The 26,506-nt window shown below is 43.8% G+C and overlaps 1 protein-coding gene across 1 annotated transcript in view; it reads left to right on the top strand.

Annotated features, from left to right (window-relative positions):
* Window positions 1-295: 295 nt before the first annotated feature.
* Window positions 296-26,506, top strand: part of LOC311247418 (SH3 and multiple ankyrin repeat domains protein 2-like) — a gene marked incomplete at its 3' end in the record, with an annotated part of 730,890 nt that continues 704,679 nt past the window's right edge. Inside the window, 1 exon segment of the mRNA XM_084337816.1 lies at window positions 296-435.

The raw sequence follows: 26,506 nt of genomic DNA, 5'->3' as shown, positions 1-26,506 counted from the left end.
CCCCTCCCCTCCCCTCTCCATAACCCATTCTCTCGCAAGCGGAGGTCTGTGCGCAAGAGCCAGCGCTGGGTGTTTCTCGGCTGTCGCCACGTATTGAATTACAGCACGGCATCAGTTGAGTTTGTCTCCCTGAGATCAGGTTTAAAATACAGTACACCTGCTGTCTTGCTCTTTTTGTCATTTGTTCCCTGCTCTTTCTCTTTTTTTGTCACTTTGTTCCCTGTTCTCTCTCCTTCTTTCCACTACCGCCGTCTACTACAACATAACCGACTTCCAGAGGAAGTTTTCCCTCAGTGTTGACGCATGGTTCGGGGTACGCATTGAAGATCGTAGGCGCCAGCCTCATGAAGCAACAGTAAATAGTAGAATTTGGCAGAACACCGGGGCAACGGAATAAAACATTCTCACAAAGAAGGGAACAGGAAAACAGTCAAGGTAAGAATACAGGCTTTATCTACCTTTACACTCAGCTTGAGAGGGTTATATCATTAATGAAGGATGATGCCATCTTTCTGATTCTGATCTGTTTGTTGTTGTTTTCTACTACACAACGATGTACTCCAGTCTAATGTATAGCTATTGTTATGTCAATATGTTGTATATTTGGTAAATCTAACCGTAATCACTTGGCGCGCCTGACACACGCACTGACGCACACACTTTGCCACATGAAGATGAATAGCCCAATTCGTGTAGCCTAACACATCTACAATAATAAATTAATAATACATACATTATCTTAGTCCTATATGAAAGGATTTTACGTATTTTGGCTTAAAGCACGCAACTTTCACCACTTGTTGACTAGTCACTTCTTCTGAGGGCCAATTAACATATAGTCCCGTGCGCAACTTCAAAGTCTTTCATATTCCTCTTGGGAAATTCAATACCTCGCTCTAACGTCTACTCATTAGTCTGAGTGAGGAAGCATGAGATCCTATCATGGCAAAAATATCATGCAACAGCTTTGTATTAGTGTATTTGGTATAGTTCGCTGTATGGTTTCCTACATAACAGCGGACTTACATTTTTGGTCTGTCATTGTGTGGATCGCACACAAAATGCTTATAGACTGCCCACCTGTCATATGCTCTCCTGTCTCAGGTCACGTGGACTTTTTTTGTACCCTCTTAAATTAGAAGATGATGACTTCATCTTCTTCAATGCATTCAGCGTATGGTTAATGTGGATTGATGGTTAGTCAAGTCAAGTCAAGAGTTTTATTTGTCACGGCATACAACTATACAGTGAAATGCGGGGGGTCTTGCCCGCAACGATTGTGCATAATACAATAATAATTAGGGATGCACCGAATGGGAAATTCTTGGCCGAAACCGATACCGAAAATAGGAAACAGTTGGCCAAAAACCGAAAGCCGAAAGGCCGAAAATGATTCATAGAATAGAATTTTTTTTTACCAATGTTGTTCAGCTACCTGATTATGGAAAAATATATGATTATGGCTAAACTTAACTTAAATAATAAATAATCACTATTATGGGTCTTTTTGTATCACAAACAGTACTGTATTTGCAAATCTGGTATATAAATGTATAGATGTAGCAGTACTGTCTATCTGTATGTCATGTATGTCATATATGTCCTGATGAATTGAAAATGGGGGACCCTGATGTAAACAAGACGAAAGTCTTTCTCTGGTCTGCATCCCCTTAACAATTGTGTGTATTGAGCTGTACTGTATTGTACCCATTCTGCAATCTGTTAATAAAGTTTTCAATCAATCAATCAATCAATCAGAGAGAGAGAGAGAGAGAGAGAGAGAGAGAGAGAGAGAGAGAGAGAGAGAGAGAGAGAGAGAGAGAGAGAGAGAGGCGGACATCTGTGCTCTACTGAGCACACCTTTCTAGTCCCCAGATGACTTGAGATGCTTCCAGCTGCAGCTCCGGAGACCAGCGCTTACAAGCCCTGCACATACAAGCCCGCACATAGCAACCCCTCGCTTCCATTGGCTGATTTTGGTCACGTGATTTGGGTCCCACCCAATGGCTGAAGTTCTGCAGACGCCTCTCTGATTGGTTGGGCTCCATTTCTGCAGCCCCCTCTTTGATTGGTTGAGCGAAGCCCCTCTCTGATTGGTTTAGCTCGCCATGCGGTAAAATGCGGATGTTAATGTTATCATCTCAAGAAGATACAAATAAATATACTACCAGATTCGCGTTTATAACGTTATTTCGCGTGACTTCGCGGTTTATTCATAACGTTATGCACATTTCACAACACAGCCAGCTGTCAGAAACTGTACATTGTAACGTTATATGTTTATTCACGTAACGTTATTTCACGTGACGCGTTCAACTTGTTTACACTCCCCACTTACTGAAACTGTACCATGACGCACTCCCCACTTAACCCAGTTAATGCCTTAACTAGACAGTTAACAATATAACATTTAGATTAATTAACCCAGTTAATGCCTTAACTAGACAGTTAACAATATAACATTTAGATTAACACAGTTAATGCCTAACTAGACAGTTAACAATATAACATTTAGATAGAGAGGCTGGTGGTCAAGTCAAGAGTTTTATTTGTCACAAGTTGTTTATTTGCATACACGTTTATGGGACAGTTTTCTACACCTGACTGAACGGTCTGGGGACAAATGATTAAGGTGGGGTTACAATGATATCAAGGATGAATATGAAAAAGGGGATCTGATCTGATGGTACTTGTACTTTATAATGTGTTATATATGTATGTACATGGATTTTATGTCCGGATGGTATATCTATGGAATGGTCACTGTCTCTATCACACTCTCATATGTGCATGTTTAGCCGCATACAAGTATCTAGGATACACATATTCGTATGTGTACATAATAGGTTTACACACACTCATATGCACAAGGCTAAGTTATACATGTCAGGGGCACACATACATGCACATACTCACTTATAGGAAATAGGCATACACACACCTACATATACACATAGTTGAGGTATAGGCTCTCACTGACACATATGGGGGATATACATGTACATAGGAGACACACACATACGTAGCTGAGACGCACATATATATGCACACCTGAGATATACACTCACATAGGGGGCGGAGGCACACATGGATACGAGACACACACAAGAGATAGGAGTACCGTCGCATACCTGGAAGATGCACACACACACACATGTGAGGCATGTACACATGCTTACGTACACAGCCCTCACCCAACCCACCCAACCCCACCCCACCAACCTCCTCCAATGTATAGTTTCTACGCCAAATGTATATACACTCCTTTTCTGGACACTTTTGTATCACAAACAGTACTGTATTTGCAAATCTGATATGTCATAAATGTATAGATGTAGCAGTACTGTCTATCTGTATGTCATGTATGTCATATATGTTATGATGAATTGAAAATGGGGGACCCTGATGTAAACAAGATGAAAGTCTTTCTCTGGTCTGCATCCCCTTAACAATTGTATGTATTGAGATGTACTGTACTGTACCCATTCTGCAATCTGTTAATAAACTTTTCAATCAATCAATCAATCAATTCAAGCAATCAATCAATACACGTACCCACATACATATGTTGGAGACACACATGCATGCATGCTATCATGCACACCTACATGTGTCTGGGACGCTTTCTCTCACATGCAATATGGAGAAGGGTGGCATCCCGATAGAGGATGCAGCACATACCTGCTCGCAGGTAGATCGGTCTACATGCAAAGTATATATATCAGGGATGTATACGCACAATGTATAGTATAGTATTTTTCTTTTTTTCGTAAGTCTTTTTTATTTTCCATGTCAGTTGTACCCATTCTGCAATCTGTTAATAAACTTTTCAATCAATCAATCAATCAATTCAATCAATCAATCAATCAATACACGTACCCACATACATATGTTGGAGACACACATGCATGCATGCTATCATGCACACCTACATGTGTCTGGGACGCTTACCGAACACTGTGACCTCATTTTCTTCTTCTAAATTCATGCTATATTATGTTATTATGTTATTTGATACTATCTTGTCTAGCACAGTCTCTGGAGCGTAACAGTAAGAAGCATTTTGTATGAAAGTATTCTGTACTTCTGTATGACAACTATTAAAGAACTTGAACTTGAACTTGAGTTGTTAATGTATTTGTATGAGTCCTTTACATGTTTTGTATGTTCTTACAAAAAAGAAAAAGGCAAATCTTGGAAGTTGCATATGGTGATGTGGAAAGAGATGTTTTGAATATTGGAGAGATTTGTGCAAAAAATATCAAAAAAAAAAAAAAAAATTAAATGCGGGTGGTCGTGCCCGCAAAGATGTGCATAATACAATAGTAATAACATATAATAGAATCCAATAGAACGACATTGTGCAATAAAACAAGTAAACAGAGTAGGGCATATCGGTATATGTACATAAGTTATTTACAGAGCATGGTAGGACATGCTAGGTCCTGTGGTAGTGCAATATTAGCTACGGATGAGGCACTGGGTCTTTATGTACATGCTATATTGGTGGTCAATGTCACTTGGGATTGCTACGACACATCTCTACTGCTTGTGACAGGCTGTGGTGCGTTCCAGACTTTACTCCTGTTGGGAAACTATAGCGATGGTCTGTGCTCACCACACTTTTCTTCGGCCTCCCCGCAGCGAGCCGTCGTCGACCCCCGAGCTTCATTTTACGACGGGCAACAGAGGTGGGTTGAGCCGCTATACTTGGCCCAGCACGGTTAGCGACTCGCCTGAGTGCGTGTGCACGTTTTGATGCATGGCTGATACCAGAGCGGCCGAAGGTGTGTAGCGCTGACAGCAGCTTGGAGGGATTCCCCTTCAGCTGATTGAAGGTCTTTATCATGGCTTTATCATCACCACCCTCTGTAGAGCCTCTTGCTCTGCCTTTGTGCAGCTGGATAACCACACAGACTTCACACAGACTGTCTGTACAATACTGCTGTAGGCCTATAATACTTATGTAAATAAGTAAGGCAATTGAAATATATCTGCAGTACAGCTCAATACACACAATTGTTAAGGGGATGCAGACCAGAGAAAGACTTCCGTCTTGTTTACATCAGGGTCCCCCATTTTCAATTCATCATAAATGTACAGTTCCCTCCCCCTTGTATATATTTACTGTATGTCACAAATGTAACAGTACTGCATGGTCTGCATCCCCTTAACAATTGTGTGTATTGAGCTGTACTGCATTCTGCAATCTGTTAATAAAGTTTTCAATCAATCAATCAATCAATCAATCAATCAATCAATCAATCAATCAATCGGTCACTGTACCCATTCTGCAATCTGTTAATAAAGTTTTCAATCAATCAATCAATCAATCAATCAATCAATCGGTCAGGTCACGTGTACCCATTCTACAATCTGTTAATAAAGTTTTCAATCAATCAATCAGGGCCTGTGGTCACGTGTACCCATTCGGCAATCTGTTAATAAAGTTTTCAATCAATCAATCAATCTGTTAATAAAGTTTTCAATCAATCAATCAATGAATCAATGAATCAATGAATCAATCAATCAATCAATCAATCAATCCCGCAGTGCAACGTGACCCAAATCATACGGCAATCTGTTAATAAAGTTTTCAATCAATCAATCAATCAATCCCGCAGTGCAACGTGACCCAAAATCACGTGACCAAAATCAGCCAATGGAAGCGAGGGGTTGCTATGTGCGGGCTTGTATGTGCGGGGCTTGTAAGCGCTGGTCTCCGGAGCTGCAGCTGGGTACTATTGGATGACTTTGGCACAGTAGACAGCGTCAATGTGAGAGAAACAATCCCTCCCCCTCTCGCTCTGAATAATATGCATATTAGATCACTCAGTGATATATATAGTAAATAAGGATAAAGTATGTTAAAGACGCATTTATTGGACTCGTTGCGCGCGGAGTTTACATACTGTAGAAACAGCGCGACTCCCGAGGAGATGCATTGCTCCCGAGTCCCAAGAGGAGTATCACGCAGGACAGACAGTGTCAATGTGAGAGAAACAATCCCTCCCCCTCTCGCTCTGAATAATATGCATATTAGATCACTCAGTGATATATATAGTAAATAAGGATAAAGTATGTTAAAGACGCATTTATTGGACTTGTTGCGCGCGGAGTTTACATACTGTAGAAACAGCGCAACTCCCGAGGAGATGCATTGCTCCCGAGTCCCAAGAGGAGTATCACGCAGGACAGACAGCGTCAATGTGAGAGAAACAATCCCTCCCCCTCTCGCTCTGAATAATATGCATATTAGATCACTCAGTGATATATATAGTAAATAAGGATAAAGTATGTTAAAGACGCATTTATTGGACTCGTTGCGCGCGGAGTTTACATACTGTAGAAACAGCGCGACTCCCGAGGAGATGCATTGCTCCCGAGTCCCAAGAGGAGTATCACGCAGGACAGACAGCGTCAATGTGAGAGAAACAATCCCTCCCCCTCTCGCTCTGAATAATATGCATATTAGATCACTCAGTGATATATATAGTAAATAAGGATAAAGTATGTTAAAGACGCATTTATTGGACTCGTTGCGCGCGGAGTTTACATACTGTAGAAACAGCGCGACTCCCGAGGAGATGCATTGCTCCCGAGTCCCAAGAGGAGTATCACGCAGGACAGACAGCGTCAATGTGAGAGAAACAATCCCTCCCCCTCTCGCTCTGAATAATATGCATATTAGATCACTCAGTGATATATATAGTAAATAAGGATAAAGTATGTTAAAGACGCATTTATTGGACTTGTTGTGCGCGGAGTTTACATACTGTAGAAACAGCGCGACTCCCGAGGAGATGCATTGCTCCCGAGTCCCAAGAGGAGTATCACGCAGGACTGAAGAGCTCACAGCGCGCATGTAATGAATCCGCGTTTTGATGACATCATCACAACAACACGCGTTAGGTTGCTTCTGTTTCGGTGATATATTTTCGGTGAAAAAACATTTTCGGCCGAAAACGTTCGGTGGCCGAATTTTCGGTGCACCCCTAATAATAATAATATAATAAGAATCCAATAGAACGACATTGTGCAATAATACAAGTAATCAAAGTAGGGCATATCAGTATATGTACATGAGTTTTTACAGAGCATGGACATGCTAGGTCCTGTGATAGTGCAATACAGTGTTAGCTACGGATGAGGCACTTGGTCTTTATGTACACTGCACAATGCTATATTATACAATCTCAAGTTATACTATACTATTTTTAAAGTGACCTTTCCTTTTGTAACCATAAGTGACCATAAGTGTGATCGTGTGCAGCATGTGTGTGTGTGCTCATGTTAAAGTGTCTGCTAGTGTGTGAGCGTGTACAGTGTGTGTGTTGTGTGTGTGCTCATGAGTGCTTGTGTGTGGAGAGTTCAGTGTTCAAGGCTCTGATGGCCTGGGGGAAGAAGCTGAGCCGAAGTCTCTCTGTCCTAGTTGCTGGTGTTCACAGGCGTTTGCCTGACCGCAGCAGCTTGAACAGGCTGTTGTTGGGGTGGTGAGGGTCTTTCATTATTCTGCAGGCTCTGGATTTGCACCTCTTGTTATATAGGACCTGCAGGGGTGGTAGTGCAATACCCGTAGTACGCTCGGCTGAGCGTACCACTCTCTGTAGGGCCTTCTTGTTCTGTGCCGTGCTGTTTCCATACCAGGCAGTGAAGTTTCCAGTCTATGCTCTCTACAGCTCCGGAGTAGAAGGACTGGAGTATCTTCCCCGATACTCTGAACTTCCTTAACTGTCTCAGGTGGTAGAGGCGCTGCTTCGCCTTTTTTATGACTGATGTCAGATCCTCTGAGATGTGGACCCCCAGGTACTTGAAGCTGCTCACCCTGTCCACGGTAGCCCAGTTTATCCTCAGTGGTGTGTGTGTCCCCTGCTGTTTTCTCCTAAAATCCACGATCAGCTCCTTGGTTTTACCAATGTTCAGGAGCAGGCTGTTGTCCTGGCACCAGCGTTCCAGTACCTCAACCTCCTCCCGGTAGGCCTTCTCGTCGTTGTCCGAGATCAGCCCCACCACCACTGTGTCGTCCGCAAACTTCACTATGGAGTTGGAGCTGAACTTGGCCACACAGTCATGTGTGTATAGTGAATACAGCAGGGGGCTGAGAACACAGCCCTGGGGGGACCCGATGCTCAGAGTGATGGTGTTGGTTATGATGATGATGGCAATTATGATAGTGGTGGTGGTGGTGGTGAAGAAGATGGATGAAGAAGAAGATGATGATGATAATGATGATAATTAACTCCCCTCAGTGTAGGCAATTTAACACTATCTCCACATGTATCCTTCCTGCTGCGGCTGTGTGTGTCTAGTATGGCACCAAATAACCAATAGTAGCAAGAACAGCTTTAAATGAATACGTTTTGGCATAGACTCTACTCGTTCTGTAAAGCCTCTCTGTAAACTCGTTCTGTAAAGCCACTCTCTGTAAACTCGTTCTGTAAAGCCACTCTCTGTAAACTCATTCTGTAAAGCCATTTTCTGTAAACTCGTTCTGTAAAACCCCTCTCTTTGTAAACCCGTTATGTAAAGCCACTCTAAACTCGTTTTGTAAAGCCTCTCTCTGTAATCTCATTCTGTAAAGCCTCTCTCCGCCTGCTGGTTCTCTGCTCTCTTCTCGACTCACTGTTGTTTAACCGAGCACCAGGTGTTGGCATAGACAGGGCAAACCATCTCATTTACTCAGAAATGCCTAATTAATGGGCGGTTAGGTGGCCGAGCGGAGATTGCGTTCGTCACCAACCCCGGAGCTGTGAGCTGGATTCGCCTGTTCGAATCCAGCTCACAGCTCCGGGGTTGTCACCAGCTTGGCTGGCCGTCTGCACTAATACAATTGGCTGTATTAGAGGGTGGGAGAAGCTGGCGGGGTGGGTCCGGGTCGTTGTAAACAGCGACTCCTACAGTTCGGTCGGGGCGCCTGCTAAGCGCGGATAGGACTCGAGGGGGATAGTGTGGTCCTCCCACACGCTACGCCCTCTCGATAAGAATCCGCGCTGCCAGGTGAAAAGAAGCGGTGATTGGCTGGACGTGTGTCGGAGGAAGCACGTGGTAGCCTCCACTCTCCCAGATGATCTGACTGTGGGGGGTAAGTGCGCAGCGACCAGGAAGGGACTGGGAATTGGCATACGACTAACATTGGGATGGGAGAAAATCGGAGGAAAATGGAGGGGGAAAAAGACAAAAAAAAAAAAATGCCTAATTAATGGTTGGCCTTTTTACAAAATGCACCTGCTACCTGCTTTTAGCACTACAGAGTGATGACAGTAAATGTTTTATTCTGCCCTTTTCTTTAGCCAGCATTGAGCCCTCCCCTGCCCCCATGCCTTTACTGAACACTGCAGTATTCAGTCAGTTGAGCTTGTGGATTCAGTGGGGTGGAAATGGGAATCCATACTGCTGTAATGGGTTTTTATTTGATTGGGGCTAGGGCCTATAGTGGGCAGAACTATCTTCTCAGTGCTATGCTGTTGATAGCTTATAACTAGGGCTGTCAGTTTATCGCGTTAATTAGATTAATTAATTACACAGCAAATTATCGCATTATGAAAATTAACTCAAAATGAATTACAATTATTTTTTTTATATATAATTTTTTTTATAATTTTTTTTTATCTCATTCATTCCATAAGAACGTAGAATACACATTTACAGACTTTTTTTAATATGGTCCATTTTTATATGTTCTTCCAACATCTGATTCTAGGGACATCTATGGATCTCAGGGAATGTATTCCCAGTGTCAGAAATACTGTCTGTTACTAGGCTTGAGTCAATTGTAATGAACCAAATGAGAATATCAATACATTTAATTTTTTATCTTTGACTGTGAATAACACGCTCAAATTGACCAGACCTGAAAAATCTAAGCAAATTAATAGATGGAAGATGATTAAACAGAATGTTTTGTAGATACAGTACTGAATTCTGCTATCCGGACACATGCAATTTGAAATATGATTATAGAATATAGAATAGCAGGCATAAAATGGTTATGCGATTAAACTGCGATTAATTAGATTAATTAATTACAAATCCTGTAATTAATTAGATACATTTTTTGAATCGCCTGACAGCACTACTTATAACCTAATTGTCTTTTACACAGAACCATCTGGGAAGTCGTCCTTTGAAACTGTTTGGAATAGGCACTTTAAACAATACTTGGCAGAGTATATTTGCAGTAGCTGCTAGTCCTTTCCTCAAAGGACACTAATTGGTCCGAAACCACTGTGGTTCAGGCACAAGCGCATAACACGGATTCAAGTGCAAGGTTAGGTTAGGGTATTTTACAGTTGTAACAGTGAATTCACATTAGACTGGAACTTGATGTTCCTGCCACTGCCAATACCAACTCCCTTCTCCTATTTTATTAAAATGTTCAACTAAAGTTGGCCAATTCAGGTGATAGGGGACATAATTTAGCTCAATCAAATGTAGTGCTACATCGTCATTTGGTACGAGACTACACACTGTTCGAGCCAATCAGCAATACCAACTGAATCACATGACTGAGTTGCTCCCTACAGTACCTGCATTGAGCTGTGGCGCAATGGGGCTCTTTGGGGGAAGGCCTGTTGATCCATTACACAGGATAGTCATAGGCGGCGGGTCTATTAGGCCAGGCTAGGCTATGCCTACTAGGGATGGGTATCGTTAGGATTTTATCGATACTACTACTCTTATCGATACTGCTTAACAGTTCGGTACTTTATCGATACTCTTATCGGTTCTTTTTGATTCTTTTGCAAGAAAAAAAAACAATTAATTAAGAACAGAATCGACATTGCTTTATTATTCTTTTATATAACTATATAAATATAAATAAATATTATTTCTTCAGCAACAACAGCAGCAGCAATGTTTTAAATGTGTCTGAATTATAGACTTTTTATAATTAACAACAAATGTAAGATAAAAAAGTTGGAGTCATACAATACTATTTTGATTGACAGTCGATCTGCCAATTACGTCACACCGCTTGCACCCACCTCTTCTTCTTACCACCAATCGGAAGCTCTCATCCGTTTATTTACTTCCGGATTGTCAGCCATTAGCCAGAGCTCAGGCTAATAACGTTAGCTTCCCGCCAGCCACATTGACAAGTACCAGCGCTTATACATTACTGACAAATGTCTTGTTGCACTTGTGGCAACGAGCGTTGTCAGCATCGACTTTAGTAAAATAGACCCAGACTTTTGAAAGTTTCGTTCTGTCCGCCATGATGAGAGCAGAGCTGTCTGTACTCTGTAGCCTACAACAGCACCTGTGTGTGTGTGTGAGTGAGTGTGTGTGTGAGCACAGCACTGCCCGCTCCTCGCGCAGGCAGAGAGACCGAGGCAGGAGAGATATAGAAAACGGCCAACAAGATTAGTTTGCGACGTTTAAATTCCTCAAAAAAATAAACTCCATAATTTCTCGAGTACCGATAGCAGTACCGATGACGTCGGAGCTTATAAATACTCCGGTCTTTTCTAATATAGTACCGGTTTCCGTTTAGAACCGGGGTCCGGGGGTCATCCCTAATGCCTACCCAGAATATTATGCTGGGAATTTTGAAATGTATATATAATATATGTGCGCAGGCTGCTGGCTATTGTGTGTGTCTTGTGCTGCAGCCCGCTGGCCGAGGTGTCAACGACGAAGGTGTCAGTCGGCTAGGTGGCAGCGTTTAACATTCCAGGTACAGGCAGTAACCAATCACGCATAGGCTCAGGTTAAATAATGTAGCCAATCACATCATTCACATGATCATCCTGATCCCGCAGGCCGAGTAAAGCAAACATCTGCGTTCTGAATCGCCGCCCGCCGATCGTTTTGTAGCGAACACCAGCGCACTATTTTGAGTCAAATTTCAAAAAGCTAAATGGATATACGGTATTTTCCCAAGGCATATAAACAAAGTAATTTAGAAGCTGCACCGGGCTTCCCCTGGGCATAACTACATGGATCACCTGAGGCTATATGTTGCGTTATCTTGGCAAACAAGGGCTTGCTCTAAGAGGACATGATGAGAGTCCGAGTTCATCAAATCGTGGAAAAGTTTTAGAGCTACTGTATGTACATTGTTTTCAAAGCATGATGAGATCTAAATTACGAAAAACGTTCCCTTCATTGCTGTCAGCACTGCAACTTGTGATTCAAGTTGTGAACGGTCTTTCTCAGCAATGAGGCACATCACATCCAAAAGAACAACAATGCGCCAGTCTGCTTCACATTGAAAGTGATCTCACAGACAAAGTTAAAGCAGAAAAGATAATTGATGCCAAGAAAGACGAAACGTCGCATTTTGCTGCATTAAGGTAAGACAATGGTTAATCTATTATTGGATACCTTCATTTGAACACTTAATTTGCACTGTGTATTGACAAAAAAGGAAACATTTTGCACGCTCCACATCAGGGGTGGGATGATACATCGATCCAGATCGATATATCGATCTATTATCAATAATCAAATAGGATCAATGCAACGTAAAAAGATCGATTCATATTGCGATACTTTTATTTTGAAAATCCTGGCGACGTCATATCCACCCCGCGCCCAGTATTGTCAAACTCTGTGTAGCTCTGTACAGCAGAGCAGGGCTACAGTCAGAGCGTCTATTTTGCGATATAAGTCTGTGCAGTTTTCCCCCCGCAACGGGTCAAATGCATCTAAACATGCTTTGCATCGTCGCCATTCCTTTATGCCTACGTCGCGTGGGCAGATCTAAATTAACGTTAGGTTAGCTGCCGTGAGAGAACAGGAGAGAGAGAGGAGAGGGGAAGGAGGAGGGGCGCAGGGGCATTCTGTGTGTGTTTGTGTGTGTGCGTGTTTGAAAAGACCAAATGAAGTCAGGAGTATTATTATATTGATATTATTTACTGAGGATGGACAGATAATGTTGATATTTAAACATGAATACATAATAAATGTATTGATGATCATCATGCAATATAAAACAATTATAGGAACGGTTTGGGAGAGAAAGGGGTTTTCGCTTGCGTGTTGTGAGTTCCAAAACATTTTACTTAAACTTTAAAGCTCAATATATAAAAATGTGGCACTTTACAGTGAACAGGAGGTCTATTTGTATTAAAAACAATAGATTGATTTTCATTTAAATGTCTGGAAGAGCTTAAAAATAAAAACGTCAATTGATATTTCCGTAGCCTTTTTTTAGTTGATCTAAATGTGACTGATTGTGTTAAATGGGCACATAATATCGTCTCATATCGATTGCAGGCACCTGAATCGTATCATATCGTATCGTGGCAGACTTTGTGATATCGCCAAATATCGTATCGTTGTCCAAAGAATCGATATCGTATCGTATCGTGATGAAACTGGTGATTCCCACCCCTACTCCACATAGGGATGCCCCCCGAAACCCGGTTCTAAACGGGAACCGGTACTAAATTAGAAAAAAACTGAGTATTAATAAGCTCCGACGTTATCGGTTTTGCTATCGGTACTCGAGAAATTATGGAGTTTTTTTGGTTGAGGAATTTAAACGTTGCAAACTAATCTTGTTGGCCGTTTTCTATATCTCTCCTCCCTCGGTCTCTCCCTGCCTGCGCGGGGAGCGGGCTGTGCTGTACACTCACTCTCACACACACACACGGGTGCTTCAGAACATTTCTCAAGTTGTAGGCTACAGTACAGACAGCTCTGCTCTCATCATGGCGGACAGAACGAAACGTTCAAAAGTCTGGGTCTATTTTATTAAAGTCGATGCTGACAACGCTCGTTGCCACAAGTGCAACAAGACATTTGCCAGTAATGTATAAGCGCTGGTACTCGTCAATGTGGCTGGCGGGGAGCTAACGTTATTAGCCTGAGCTCCGGTAGTAGAGTAATGGCCGACATTCCGGAAGTAAAAAAACGAATGAGAGCTTCTGATTGGTGGTAAGAACAGCAGAGGTGGGTGCAAGCGGTGTGACGTAATTGGCAGAATCGACTGTCAATCAAAATAGTATTGTATGACTATTATGTGTCTATAATTCAGACACATTTAAAACATTGCTGCTGCTGTTGCTGCTGAAGAAATAATATTTATTATAAAGAATAATAAAGCAATGTCGATTCTGTTCTTAATTAATTGTTTTTTTTCTTGCAAAATAATCAAAAAGAACCGATAATAGTATCGATAAAGTACCGAACCGTTAAGCAGTATCGATAAGAGTAGTAGTATCGATAAAATCCTAACGAAAGCCATCCCTAGCTCCACGCTATATAGCCTACCCTAATGTCCGGTTCACGCGCCTATGAGGATAGTGTGTCAGTGTAGTGTAGATAAACGGTTATGGTGCATGAAAAGGACACGCAGGTATGAAAGTGCAGTTACGGTGCACTACCAGCCAAACAAACCCCAAAAATAACCTCGACAATCAGGGCTTGACCAGCATTCCAAAGTTGAAGGCAAGTGTTTTCCACACTACACAACCACCCATGTTACAGTTATTGTTAGGGTTAAGATTAGTTTGAACGTTAGCTTAACAGTTATGGTTAGTAACAGTGGTAACAGTGTGGTTTCAGTTAGGGTTATGGACCTATGGTTTGAGTGAAGCTGTGGGAAAATTGTGTCTTGCACCAACACAGCTCCCCAGTTCGACTCCCGGCGAACTTGTACAGTTAACCATTGGAGACTATGGATAGTGCCGAGGGCCAAACACAGTGCATAAAGAACACGTGTGGTAAATTCCCACAGAACTTCTACAATAATTTGAGGTTATTGTAGTACAATACAATGAGATTGATTATCTGGAAGGAGGAGAAAGGGATCATATTGATAGAATTTGTTGATCTCCTCATCTGACTTAATGCAGATGAAGAATTAAACGTGTAGGCCAGACAAACCATGAACTATAGTCCAATTCAACATTTATTTGATTAGAGCCAGGAGGCCAAGGTGAATAGGACAAAAGATTATCAGAAAACATTAACAGGGCTATCTGTGTACAGAAATTACAATCAGGTTTGCATCTCAAACCCCAACATGTACATAAAACAGTCACTCGTTAACATAATTTGAACATACATAGTTTACTGTAGGCCCCTTTTTATATGAGTAAGCCTGGTTTCTAAGATAAGTATCTTTACATTCTATTTTAACCAACCAAGGGTCCATGATTTACTCACATAAAAAGCAGCACAGTCTCTCTGGTGGAAGGAGCGGTGGAGCCCAACAGACCCCTGGGGTCGGTCTGGTCTGAGGGCTCCCAAACTACCAATTTGTCTCCTCTTATATACTATAATTTCTAGCCAATAATAGAATACAGTTTACTAGTACAGTTGATCCAATCATGCGTCTCCTCTGGGCGATCTCCTGTGGGGGCTGGCAGCCCCCCCCCCTGGGTTGTGGCGACGTGATGGGACAGAGATGGAGGGGGCCTGTCGGTGGCCCCCGTCGGTGTGGTCCCCCGCTGAGCACAGAGGGGTTCCGCCGGTGGCCCCCGTCCGTGTGGTCGCTGTGTTGGGTCTTGTCTCACGAGTGGGGGCTGGCATGATGTCCTCTGGTGGGGGGGGGGGGTGTGAATACTCTTTGACCTTTTGGGCCATTACCATACAGTACTAATCTGGTCACATTAGGTGTGACCTTTGTCTATCCAACTGTCCCTACGTCTCATTCCTCATTTAGCCCTGCAACCACTTCTGCTAAACAGTATACAAGGTTATTTATGAAATTCAACTCAATATTTACCACATTTCCCCGTTTTGACGATTCTTATCGTCACATATTATATATTGACTTGATTTTCTATACATACTAACCATACATAATAAAATACATTTTTTCCAAAATTAAAATTCATTTTCTTTTTTTTTTCAAAATTTCTAACAACAATTAAAAATAATTTTAATCTACACATCACAAATTGAATCTAAAAATCACAAATTTAAAACCCAATTATCTTAATCTACAGGAAAGTTTGTTCCCACACTCTTTTAGATGATCTGGTTGAGAGAAAACATACATTAGTATCACAATATTTTCATTTTTACATTCATTCAATAATCTCTTCTTTCTGCTAATTTTCCTTAAGATAGTACAATCACATCTGCATAATCAACTCAGTTGGTCTTCTCACCTCTCCCCCCTTTATGAACATACCATGGACATAATACCTACCAACCCAGCGCACAGTCGGACAAGGAGGGCGGAGCATCACTTCAAGGAAATTATTTTTTTCACCACCTCTTCTCGGCCACAATCTACACCTAATATTCTACCTATGTGCATGTGTTTAGTACTCTTGCGTTGTGTCATAATCTATACCAGTTGTTACCGTTCAGTCACCTCCCGTTCAACATACCAATCAATCACACAGAGGCCCTTGTTCAACGCTTTGGTTGCACAGTCTCTGACCGTTCTCGCCCCCCCCCTCCACCCCATGTCGGCCAGCCTCAGCTGAAGCCAATGTTTGTAGGCCTGTGACCTCGTCATATTTTGTCCCATGACTGTATTTCCATGGATCTACAGACGACTCTGTCAGTCTGGAGGTTTGTCCCAAACCTCCGGCCTCTGTACTCGGGGCTATATTGAAGGAGGGGCCAGCGCCTACAAGCGACCTCTCTTCACAATCCAACAATCTCCCACAGGAACTGACTGAACGGGTTCACACCATTGTGTCATAATCTAATGAAATGTATTCCTACACATCTTCCATGATCCCTCCACCTGTGATGGTCCGTCCTCCCCCTCGACTGAACTGCGAGGGAACAAAACACAAAACAAATTTTCTTCACACAATATGTCAAATATTCTCAAGAGAAGCCAAATGTTCAATCATTATGCAAACGTGATGGGACCACTTAACTGCCATCGATCTGATCCAATGCATCCCAGCCTCGATCTGTCCCAATGCATCCCAGCCTTCAACCGTCCTCTCACCAGATCATAACAGAGAAACAACAAAAGGCAAATAATCAAAAAAACATTCCAACAGATGTGAAAGCAGATCAATGAAATTAACCAGCTCCAACCGCAGACCACCTCAATGGTTATTTAGAAAGAAAAGAAAATAAATCCAAAACTCTAAATTCAAAGATTAAAAATAGAAAAGAACTCTAAAAATCTAAATTCAATCCCTCACCCAATTGATTACATAAACACAGATATATCATACTTAAACACATTTTGTTATTTTTAAGACTAGTTTCACCTTAAGTGAAAGCTAAGTTGTGTGTGTGTATGTATGTGTGATCAGATTGTGTGAACGTGTGTCTGTGTGTGTCTGTGTGTGTGTGTGTCTGTGTGTGTGCGTGTGTGTGTGTGTCTGTGTGTGTGTGTCTGTGTGTGTGTGTCTGTGTGTGTCTGTGTGTGTGTGTGTGTGTGTCTGTGTGTGTGTGTGTGTGTGTGTGTATGTGTGTGAATGGGTAATTAAGGCTTCCTGGCCCCCACCCCCAGCTCAATCATTCACTGAAATCAAAAGGACATAAACAGACAACATCTCAATCTCACACATACATACAAAAATTAAATTTAAATAAAAAATATTATCTGTACCAACTCAACCAAAAAATATGACCTAAAGTAAACGCATTCATCCAATTTCTCAGTGTCACAACACATTCAATCCTGAACCTTAGAGTTTTTTAGAAAAGAAATAAAAGCAAAAACCAATCAAACATCACAATTCAACATCATCCACCCATCATTCATATTATAAACATATACCACACTCGTTAATCACTTCACATCTTTGACAAACAAAGGTTAGTTCTTCTGCGCTCAACTTTTCTGCTCTCAATTTCTCTGCTCTGATCTCAGGCTACTACAGCCTCTCCTCACAACAGCTCCTCTACTCTCACTTCAAAGACGGACTGGAGTCCATCCTTAATCCAGACCTACCCATGCTCTCCAGTGCACAGACAGATCCAAATATTCCCTTATCAAAATAGTTAACATTCATAAGTCATAACCCCAAATGAATGCCTACTTTCTTGATTGTCTCACTCACTAACCCAGCTGTTCCCTGACAAACCTTCCCCTGTCTCACCTTCCTGTCACTTCCTGGCCCCCTGGCCCATTACCCCCACTTCCTGTCCTCTACTCTAAAAATAACGCCATCTGTTATCTCACTTTGACTGTTCTCTCCTATCTCCACCTGTGGCCTCTTTCCTGTTGCATCTAATCTCACGCCATCCTGTCATAAAAAGAACAGCCATTGTAAGCAGCTGTACATCTCGACCCCCCTTGGGCATTTTGACCTGCCTCAAAAGGATTCCTACCCCCCGGGCAATATAACCTTCTCAACCTTTGTCTCTTTCATGCTCCATGCATACAGTCTCCCCTGAGCATAAAGGCTTTTGACACAAAGACCCTATCTCCTCACTTCATGAAATAACTCCATCTGTAAATCATTAAATGGTTAATCACACTTCCCATCTCCCAGAGGCAAGCCGCCCCCAGGTTTTTGAATTAATCACACATTCCCAGGGAGAAGGCTAACCCCCTCCCCAGCGTATAACATTATTAAGGATTAATAAAAACAATCATTTCGATCACTGTAAACACAACCATATCAAAATTTGTCATCACAGCAATAAAAGTGTATTCCAACACAGCAAGCCTCCATCAATAAATCATAATCTCCTACAAGTCGGAGGCTTGTGTCAACATTTTAACAGTGTATTAAAGATTTAACAATCTAAAACAAGCATCAGTAAATTATCCTGCTTCACAACTGGGCTTGTATCAAATTCCACTATAAAACATTTAGCTTATGCAAATCAACAGTGTTACAAAGATTTAACCAATTACACAAGCATCAACAGATTCCAACATAGCAATGCAACAAAATATACCCCAACAAGCCTACATCATTAAATTATCATCCCCATGATCTAAAGACTTGCAGCAAACATTAATATAAACATTATCCTATTTAAATCAACAGTGTCATTAAAGCAAGCATCAACAGATTCCAACATCACGGTTTTACACAACAATATTCATGCATATTACAAATATAAGCATCACTCATCTAGAAAAACATTATTAGTGGTTAGTTCCAAATGCTCCTTTCTTCATACACATGTGATAAATTGATTTTACTGCAAGCTACTTGTAATTCTAGTGTAGAGCATCTTTCCAAATTCAGCCTATAGCTACTCTCAAACTCCCCCTTTGGTCAAGAGTATACACCTGTGTCCAATGTGTATATGTATGTTCCTAATATTAATAATACAATCACCCAGAGTAGCTAGTTTGTGAACTCCAGATTTATCATAGGCAATGTATCCATTATTTCATTTCTCCTCAATAGGCTCACTGTATTGTTTGCAGCCTAAGTAAACCCTTATTGACTATCTCCCCTAATCTAACCACCATACATGTTACATCTCTTCCCCTGTTTACACAAAAATACAATGTACAATATACAAATATAACCATATCACACAAAGCTAAATATAAACTCACCCGTTTTCCCTGGCCCCTGAGCGAATTACCACGAATGAAAATAGACCCAATCCACGCTGTACCGCGCATGCGCAGTGGCCAACGTTGCTCCCCGGACGATGTATTACGGCAAAGCATAACTAATATCATAAACGCCTTGTTCCAACATAACACACTGCCACGACATTCATCACGTTCTCTAACCCTCCCCAAACATCATTCTCAAAACTCGAAACGTAACATATGTCGCCCGCAAACGCCACACAACAACGGCACGCAAGCTAACTAGCTTAGCCAGCTCTAATGCGACGTTCAAGGCCCTCACGGGAGCCGTGCCTTTCAAGATCCGTTCATCCACGCAATTCGCTCAGTACCACCCAAAGCATCAACAATTCACACAAGCTTAAAATAACCAACCACTCTAACAGAAAATAATTTTTAAAACATTCTCACCAACCAACGCCGCACACATAGTTCAACACAAATCCTTTCTCCTACCTACTCCGCCTCACACCATAGCACCGCGAACGTTACACACTCTCCACAACACCATGACGTCATCAAGCAGCGACTTCTTAATATCATACACTATCGCTACCGCATCAATAATAACCCTCAAAACGGCCACAATCTCGCCACCCTACGTCTCGATTCGCCTCTTACCTGCAATCGCCGCCACAGTGTTTAATCAATCCTCTTATAACGCCATCGTAACGTCCCCAGTTTCACCGCGGACTTTTCCACAGAGCTAAGCTAGCTAGCCCCAACCACCAGTAGGACTCGCCTCAGACCTATGTTCGTTGGTCATTAAAATATCATAACAAAACAACAATAAGCTCCTACGTTTCGCCAATCATTCCTAACCACAGCCATAGTCCCCCATACAATTCCTAACCATAGCCATAGTCCCCTATACAACCATTAAGTACTTATCAGTCATTTCGACCGAATCGTTTTTGTATCACAGCGAACGTAATCAAATCAACAGGCCGGTTTCGCTCAAGATTAAAAAGGACCCCCCGATCCGTTCGATACTATGCCTAAGGACGACATATATACCTTCATTTAAATTAGGCCGATTGGTCCCTGACTTCAGTTCGTCCATCCGAGCCTTCTTGAACACGCCGGCACCCTTATCTTCTATTAATTACTACGTTTTAATCCTGCAATCGCACAGACCCCCTGCGCTGATCATGCCAGGTTCCACTCATCTTTACCATACCTGACTTGCAAGTTCTGAATAGTAACAGAGCTCTTCTTTACATTGAGCCCGACGCATTTATGCCCATACTGTCCTCACTCACGGTCCCCGTCCCGCTTATCTGTGACTATAAGCAGGGTCATAATGCTCATCGGACACAGCTCTCTTTCCATTTCAGAACAATCAAATCTCCCCAACTTACCCGCGCCCCCTTCCTGAGAATAATTTTAGGGCAATTATATACTCAGAACGCGCCCCTGTCGCACACACCAGATAACCGTGCTTCCTAGCCAGAAAAGCCTTTTATCTGCCGTCATGCGACGCCACCACCATTACATCATGATCAGATAGTCTGTGCGCCACCAATACGTCATCACATTACACGCCGTATCTTCTTGGTGCAACCCCCCCCGTATAGTTCATAAAGTATATTCCATACGAGTCCCAACTCAACCCCCGTGGCCCGCATAGGCCGGGACCGGCCTCCTGTGTCTGAACAAACACACAAACATAAAAAGCCCACGTTTGCATATTTACTGCACAACAAGCGCGATCTTCATACCTCCGGACATCCTAACCTAAGTCACCTCTCCCCCATCCCTGCATGCAAAAGCCATATTCACCGTGGGTCCCAACAAGTGGTGTACACAACCAACCTTCATCCCGTCTCTCTCTCCTCCATTTCAGACAACAAGCCCCTCGTCTATAACTTCAAACGCAGCAACCCCCAGCTCTTTGCCCCGTGTCCCCAACACACAGCAAGGTCCAGATTTGTTATGACAAGACCCTACCGCACCTTTTCAGGGGGAGACACAATAGGGTGGGAAGAACGGCACCATTTCTGTGGTAAATTCCCACAGAACTTCTACAATAATTTGAGGTTATTGTAGTACAGTACAAATGAGATTGATTATCTGGAAGGAGGAGAAAGGGATCATACTTGATAGAATTGTTGATCTCCTCATCTGACTTAAGCAGATGAGGAATAAACGTGTACGCCAGACAAACCAGAACTGTAGTTCAACTCAGCTGATTTATTTGAGCCAGGGCCAAGAGTGAATAAAAGGTTGCCTTTCACATACAAAGGATTTATCAGAAAACATTAACATGGCTGCTGTGTACAGGAATCAACAAGGTTTGCATCTCAAACCCCAACATGTACATAAAACAGTCACTCGTTAACATAATTTGAACATACATAGTTTACTGTAGGCCCCTCTTTATATGAGTAAGCCTGGTTTCTAAGATAAGTATCTTTACATTCTATTTTAACCAACCATGGGTCCATGATTTACTCACATAAAAAGCAGCACAGTCTCTCTGGTGGAAGGAGCGGTGGAGCCCAACAGACCCCTGGGGTCGGTCTGGTCTGAGGGCTCCCGAACTACCAATTTGTCTCCTCTTATATACTATAATTTCTAGCCAATAATAGAATACAGTTTACTAGTACAGTTGATCCAATCATGCGTCTCCTCTGGGCGATCTCCTGTGGGGGCTGGCAGCCCCCCCCCTGGGTTGTGGCGACGTGATGGGACAGAGATGGAGGGGGCCTGTCGGTGGCCCCCGTCGGTGTGGTCCCCCGCTGAGCACAGAGGGGTTCCGCCGGTGGCCCCCGTCCGTGTGGTCGCTGTGTTGGGTCTTGTCTCACGAGTGGGGGCTGGCATGATGTCCTCTGGTGGGGGGGGGGGGGTGTGAATACTCTTTGACCTTTTGGGCCATTACCATACAGTACTAATCTGGTCACATTAGGTGTGACCTTTGTCTATCCAACTGTCCCTACGTCTCATTCCTCATTTAGCCCTGCAACCACTTCTGCTAAACAGTATACAAGGTTATTTATGAAATTCAACTCAATATTTACCACACACGCTTGAGGGTGTCTGAGCATGACGAATACATGCAGAGATTGTGGAACTGGCATGACAATGTGATGCAGGGGGCATGAGAGCCAAACAAACAAACCTACAATATTTAACAAATGTAGAGATCTATTACCATTCATTATAATTACCGGTATCTAAACACATTCGCTCAACATACACAGAGATCATCCACTGTCTGTGGAAAAGGAAAGAACTGTGGACATGTAGTCTGAATAGTGTAGTGACTAGTGAGAGAGACATGATTTCTGGCCAGAGCAGCCGTCATGTGTCGCCAAATAGTGAACATTGGAAATATTTCACATACAGTATTAAGCACAACCGTGCTTAGCTTACACAGTGTTGTTGAAATCTTTTTTGCGAATGCAATAGAAAATATTATAAAATAATCATATTTCTAATACATATATAATAATAATATGTATATCAATGACAATACGTTTACTATGGTATGTTGTAAATAGGTGCTAGATAACGTTGGGTTATGACTATAACCAAGTTCTGTTAGTAGTGGTGACGCTCGGCGTCACTCATGCACTGTCCTCGCACGTGCACGCGCACTGAATAAAAGACCACAATGTACCTTTATATCCCAATATTTGTCTGACCACACCCCTATCAGCTTCCCATATAAGCAGGGGTGGGGCCACCCCCTCGCCTCCTTCCCAAGCTTTCACCACAAGGCGAGATCAAGGGCTGCAGCGGCGTCGGACGCCGAGCGTCACCACTACTAACAGAACTTGGTTATAGTCATAACCCAACGTTCTGTATCGTATGGCTCTCGCTCGGCGTCACTCATGCACAAGGGAGGCCGAGCGAGAGCCATCGGCCGACAAATACACCCCGCTGAAGGCCCCCACAACCATCAGATCAGGGAGGACCGAGCCCCCCCGACCCCCCCTAATGGAGGGCACCCCCCCTATTGGAGGTTCCCGGGAGGGCGACGGACCCGACTCAAGCAACTCAACGCACAGGGTGAGCAGACCGTGGCCTGACCCCACGACTACACACACGCACAACCCGCATGCCACCCGGGAACGAACGGAGGGAACAACCTCGTTACTGCCCCCAGAATCACGGGGTCAAGGGCAAACCCAACCCCGTGGCAAGGCCGTAGCAGCGGAGCGCGAAGGAAGACCCAGACCCACTGAAGGGACTGGATCCCCTGGAAAACGGGGGCCCTGAGAGGTCAATGACGCCAGGCATCAAGACCCCACCAGGTGGTCACTTAGTGACACGGCCCCCCACATCGCCAGCGTATTCGGATAAGGCCCCTCTTCTCCAAGAGCGGGCCCTTTCCCCCCAATAGCACACCGCCTGGCACACTGACCCTGCAGAACAGGCAGTCAGCATGGCCGTAAGCACACAAAAAAGGTTAACCAACGGAAGCAGGCAGCGCACCGGGGAAAACCAGGCAACAGGCTGTAACCTGAGCCTGGAGCACTGCGGACGAGACAGGCGCCAAAGGAGTCAGCTGAGAACAGCCCCCCCGGCGGAAGGGGCGTATGCTGGCGTTGTTGCATGACCAAGCCTCCATTTAAAAAAAAAACCCACCCAGAGGGGTTGAGGCAGAGAAGGCTGACACGATTGGCAGACGTCATGAACGTGTAGGGGCACCCTCAACCGGGTAACCCGGGAGTTGACACTGCTCCAACACACCAGGGAATCAACCACCTTGTCGTTACCCAATGCGGTGGTTGTTCCTATAACCCCTCAAGAAAAAACTCCAAAACACACCTGCGGGTACACACTGGCTATACCGCAGTACAAGTGTTTCAGTTTTCAAAAAAGGGTTATCCCAGGCCTATGGGTCGACGAAACATTACTTCGGACCGGGCCCGGCGATACGGGAAGCACAGGGTCACCAGAGGAGGTCAAAGACCACCCCAACAGGCCCCTCTTCGCCATGCGTGAGAGAGGAGCGAAAAGAATGGAGAACCAGCCCCAAGCACACCGTACTTGGTATTCCCAGGCGGTCTCCCAACCAAGTACTAACCAGGACCAACCTGCGTAGCGGCCGAGATCTGACGAGATCGAGCGTGTACAGGTTGGCATGGCCATAAGCCATTACGACAGTGCAGAGTACAAAATGTACCCAACCAGGGTCTCCATAGCGCTTAACCCTGTGACACCCGGACCGACCTGGCATTTTTCCCCCTGAAAAAAGCCCAAGTCCCTCAGGGTACCAGAACAGCAGATCTGCATCCCCGGCGGACAACGGGTTTAACTGATCTGGACCAGCGTGACCAGAACCAGTCCCGTGCCCTAACCACGCCGACATGCCTACTCCAGGAGAAGGGGCAGATAAGCGTGTTGATCTTAAACATGAAAAGAAGGCGCCACCCAGACATTCGGTGCGAACCGCGCCCGGTGGCCCACCCCCAGGGCGTGAGACCCCTCTACATATGTTCAGATCCATTCCGTCATCATCCCCCAGATATGAACGAGAATCCGTCGACAACCAAAACAGGTCGTCGGAAGAGGAAAAACCTCCATCCCAGTTGCCTTATAAAAACGCTGTTTTAACCTCAAGCAACCAAGGCGTGCCAGTCATTCGCCTGATCTTCAACAGAACACCCCGAGCTAGCACTATGCGTGCGTCGGGACACAACCACATCAATGAACAGGCTATTTAGACCTGTCATTGAATCCCCAAGGCACCCAGGGGAATGACAAGAGGGGTGCGATGCATCCTAACTCCAACCCTTTTTAATAGAAAATAAGGAAGCACCAACAGCATGTATCCCAGTCTACACAGCCGGGGGTAAAAATTGTTTACATTTTTACATTCCACCACCCTCCCATAGAGAGGAGACGGAAATCCCCAGAGAGACTTCCCACGCGAGCTGTACAGATTGAAAAGAATATATTGCACCTTGAGCCATGTAAAAGTTTGGTTTTAGGGCTCTCCGGGGAGGAGGCACTGAACCCATACACACTCAATAATTGAATTGAATCGAATACACACACAATAGAGTAGGACTCCTTCTTGAGGTTCCACTCACCTTGACAATCTGAGGAGGAGGCTCTGTACTCTGAGGAGGCTCCCTCACATGGAAGGAGAGTCCTAACTCACAGAAGGCCCGAATAGGAGCTTCGTGAGGAGGAGCCCTGACCACCCCCCGAAACAGATCCATCATATGGACCCGAACAGCACACGGAAGTCCTACCAACAGAGACACGCACAGTGACGTACTCTATGGCGGGGGGATTTCTGCGGTGCACACGCCCAATATTCCAGGGCGTGGGACCAGGAAACTCCCCCCCCTCTTACCCTGTAACGTGCCGAACAGCAACGTGACAGGAACCTTGAAAGACAGGAGGTTTTAACCCCTGCCCATCAAAGAAGGGGAGAAAAGGATTACCAGTTCACCCCTTTACGACCCCACACCCATGATACAATGTAATGACAAAAAGAGTATGACGCAGTCATAGTCAGCTCCATGAAGCGTCTAACAGCTTCACACAGCGCATGTGCTAACCTGCCATCTGATTTTTACTAAGGAAAAAACACAGAATAGAGAGGGCCCTCTCAAGAGCCCCGGTACCAGACTTACACATGTGCTTCTGTGGCCAACCCAACCCAGTTGTAGGTCGCACGACACACACAACCCTTTATCACCTACAAAAAATGGCAAAAACACTATTTTTTTTTCATAATGAGAGAATACATAATTCTCGATTAGTATCGGCCACAGGCCTTGCTAAGCACACACGAGAAAGTGACCAAACAATCTTTTCTTTTAGGAAAATATAGTTTCTCAAGCAGTTCTAGCACAACCCCAGCAATCAAGCTAAGGGTTACATCGTATCCCTACCATACAGTGTACAATATATTGTAACAACACGTCTGAGAGGAGGGTGAAGAAGTCCCCAGGGAACCGGGGGGAAGAACACCCCTCCTACTTTACCCTTAATACGGCCAGTTAACACACTGTTCATTGTCATTACAGGCTGAGAAAAGAATCATTCTTCACTCATATGTCACTAAGCATAGCTTTATAGGTTAGTTTAACCCCCTTAGTTGTGAGTACACGGTACATG

Source organism: Notolepis coatsorum (genome assembly GCF_963971535.1).
Source record: "Notolepis coatsorum genome assembly, chromosome: 20".
Lineage (NCBI taxonomy): Eukaryota > Metazoa > Chordata > Actinopteri > Aulopiformes > Paralepididae > Notolepis > Notolepis coatsorum.
The sequence above is the reverse complement of the archived record's forward strand: the minus strand, read 5'-3'. Positions and strand labels throughout refer to the sequence as shown.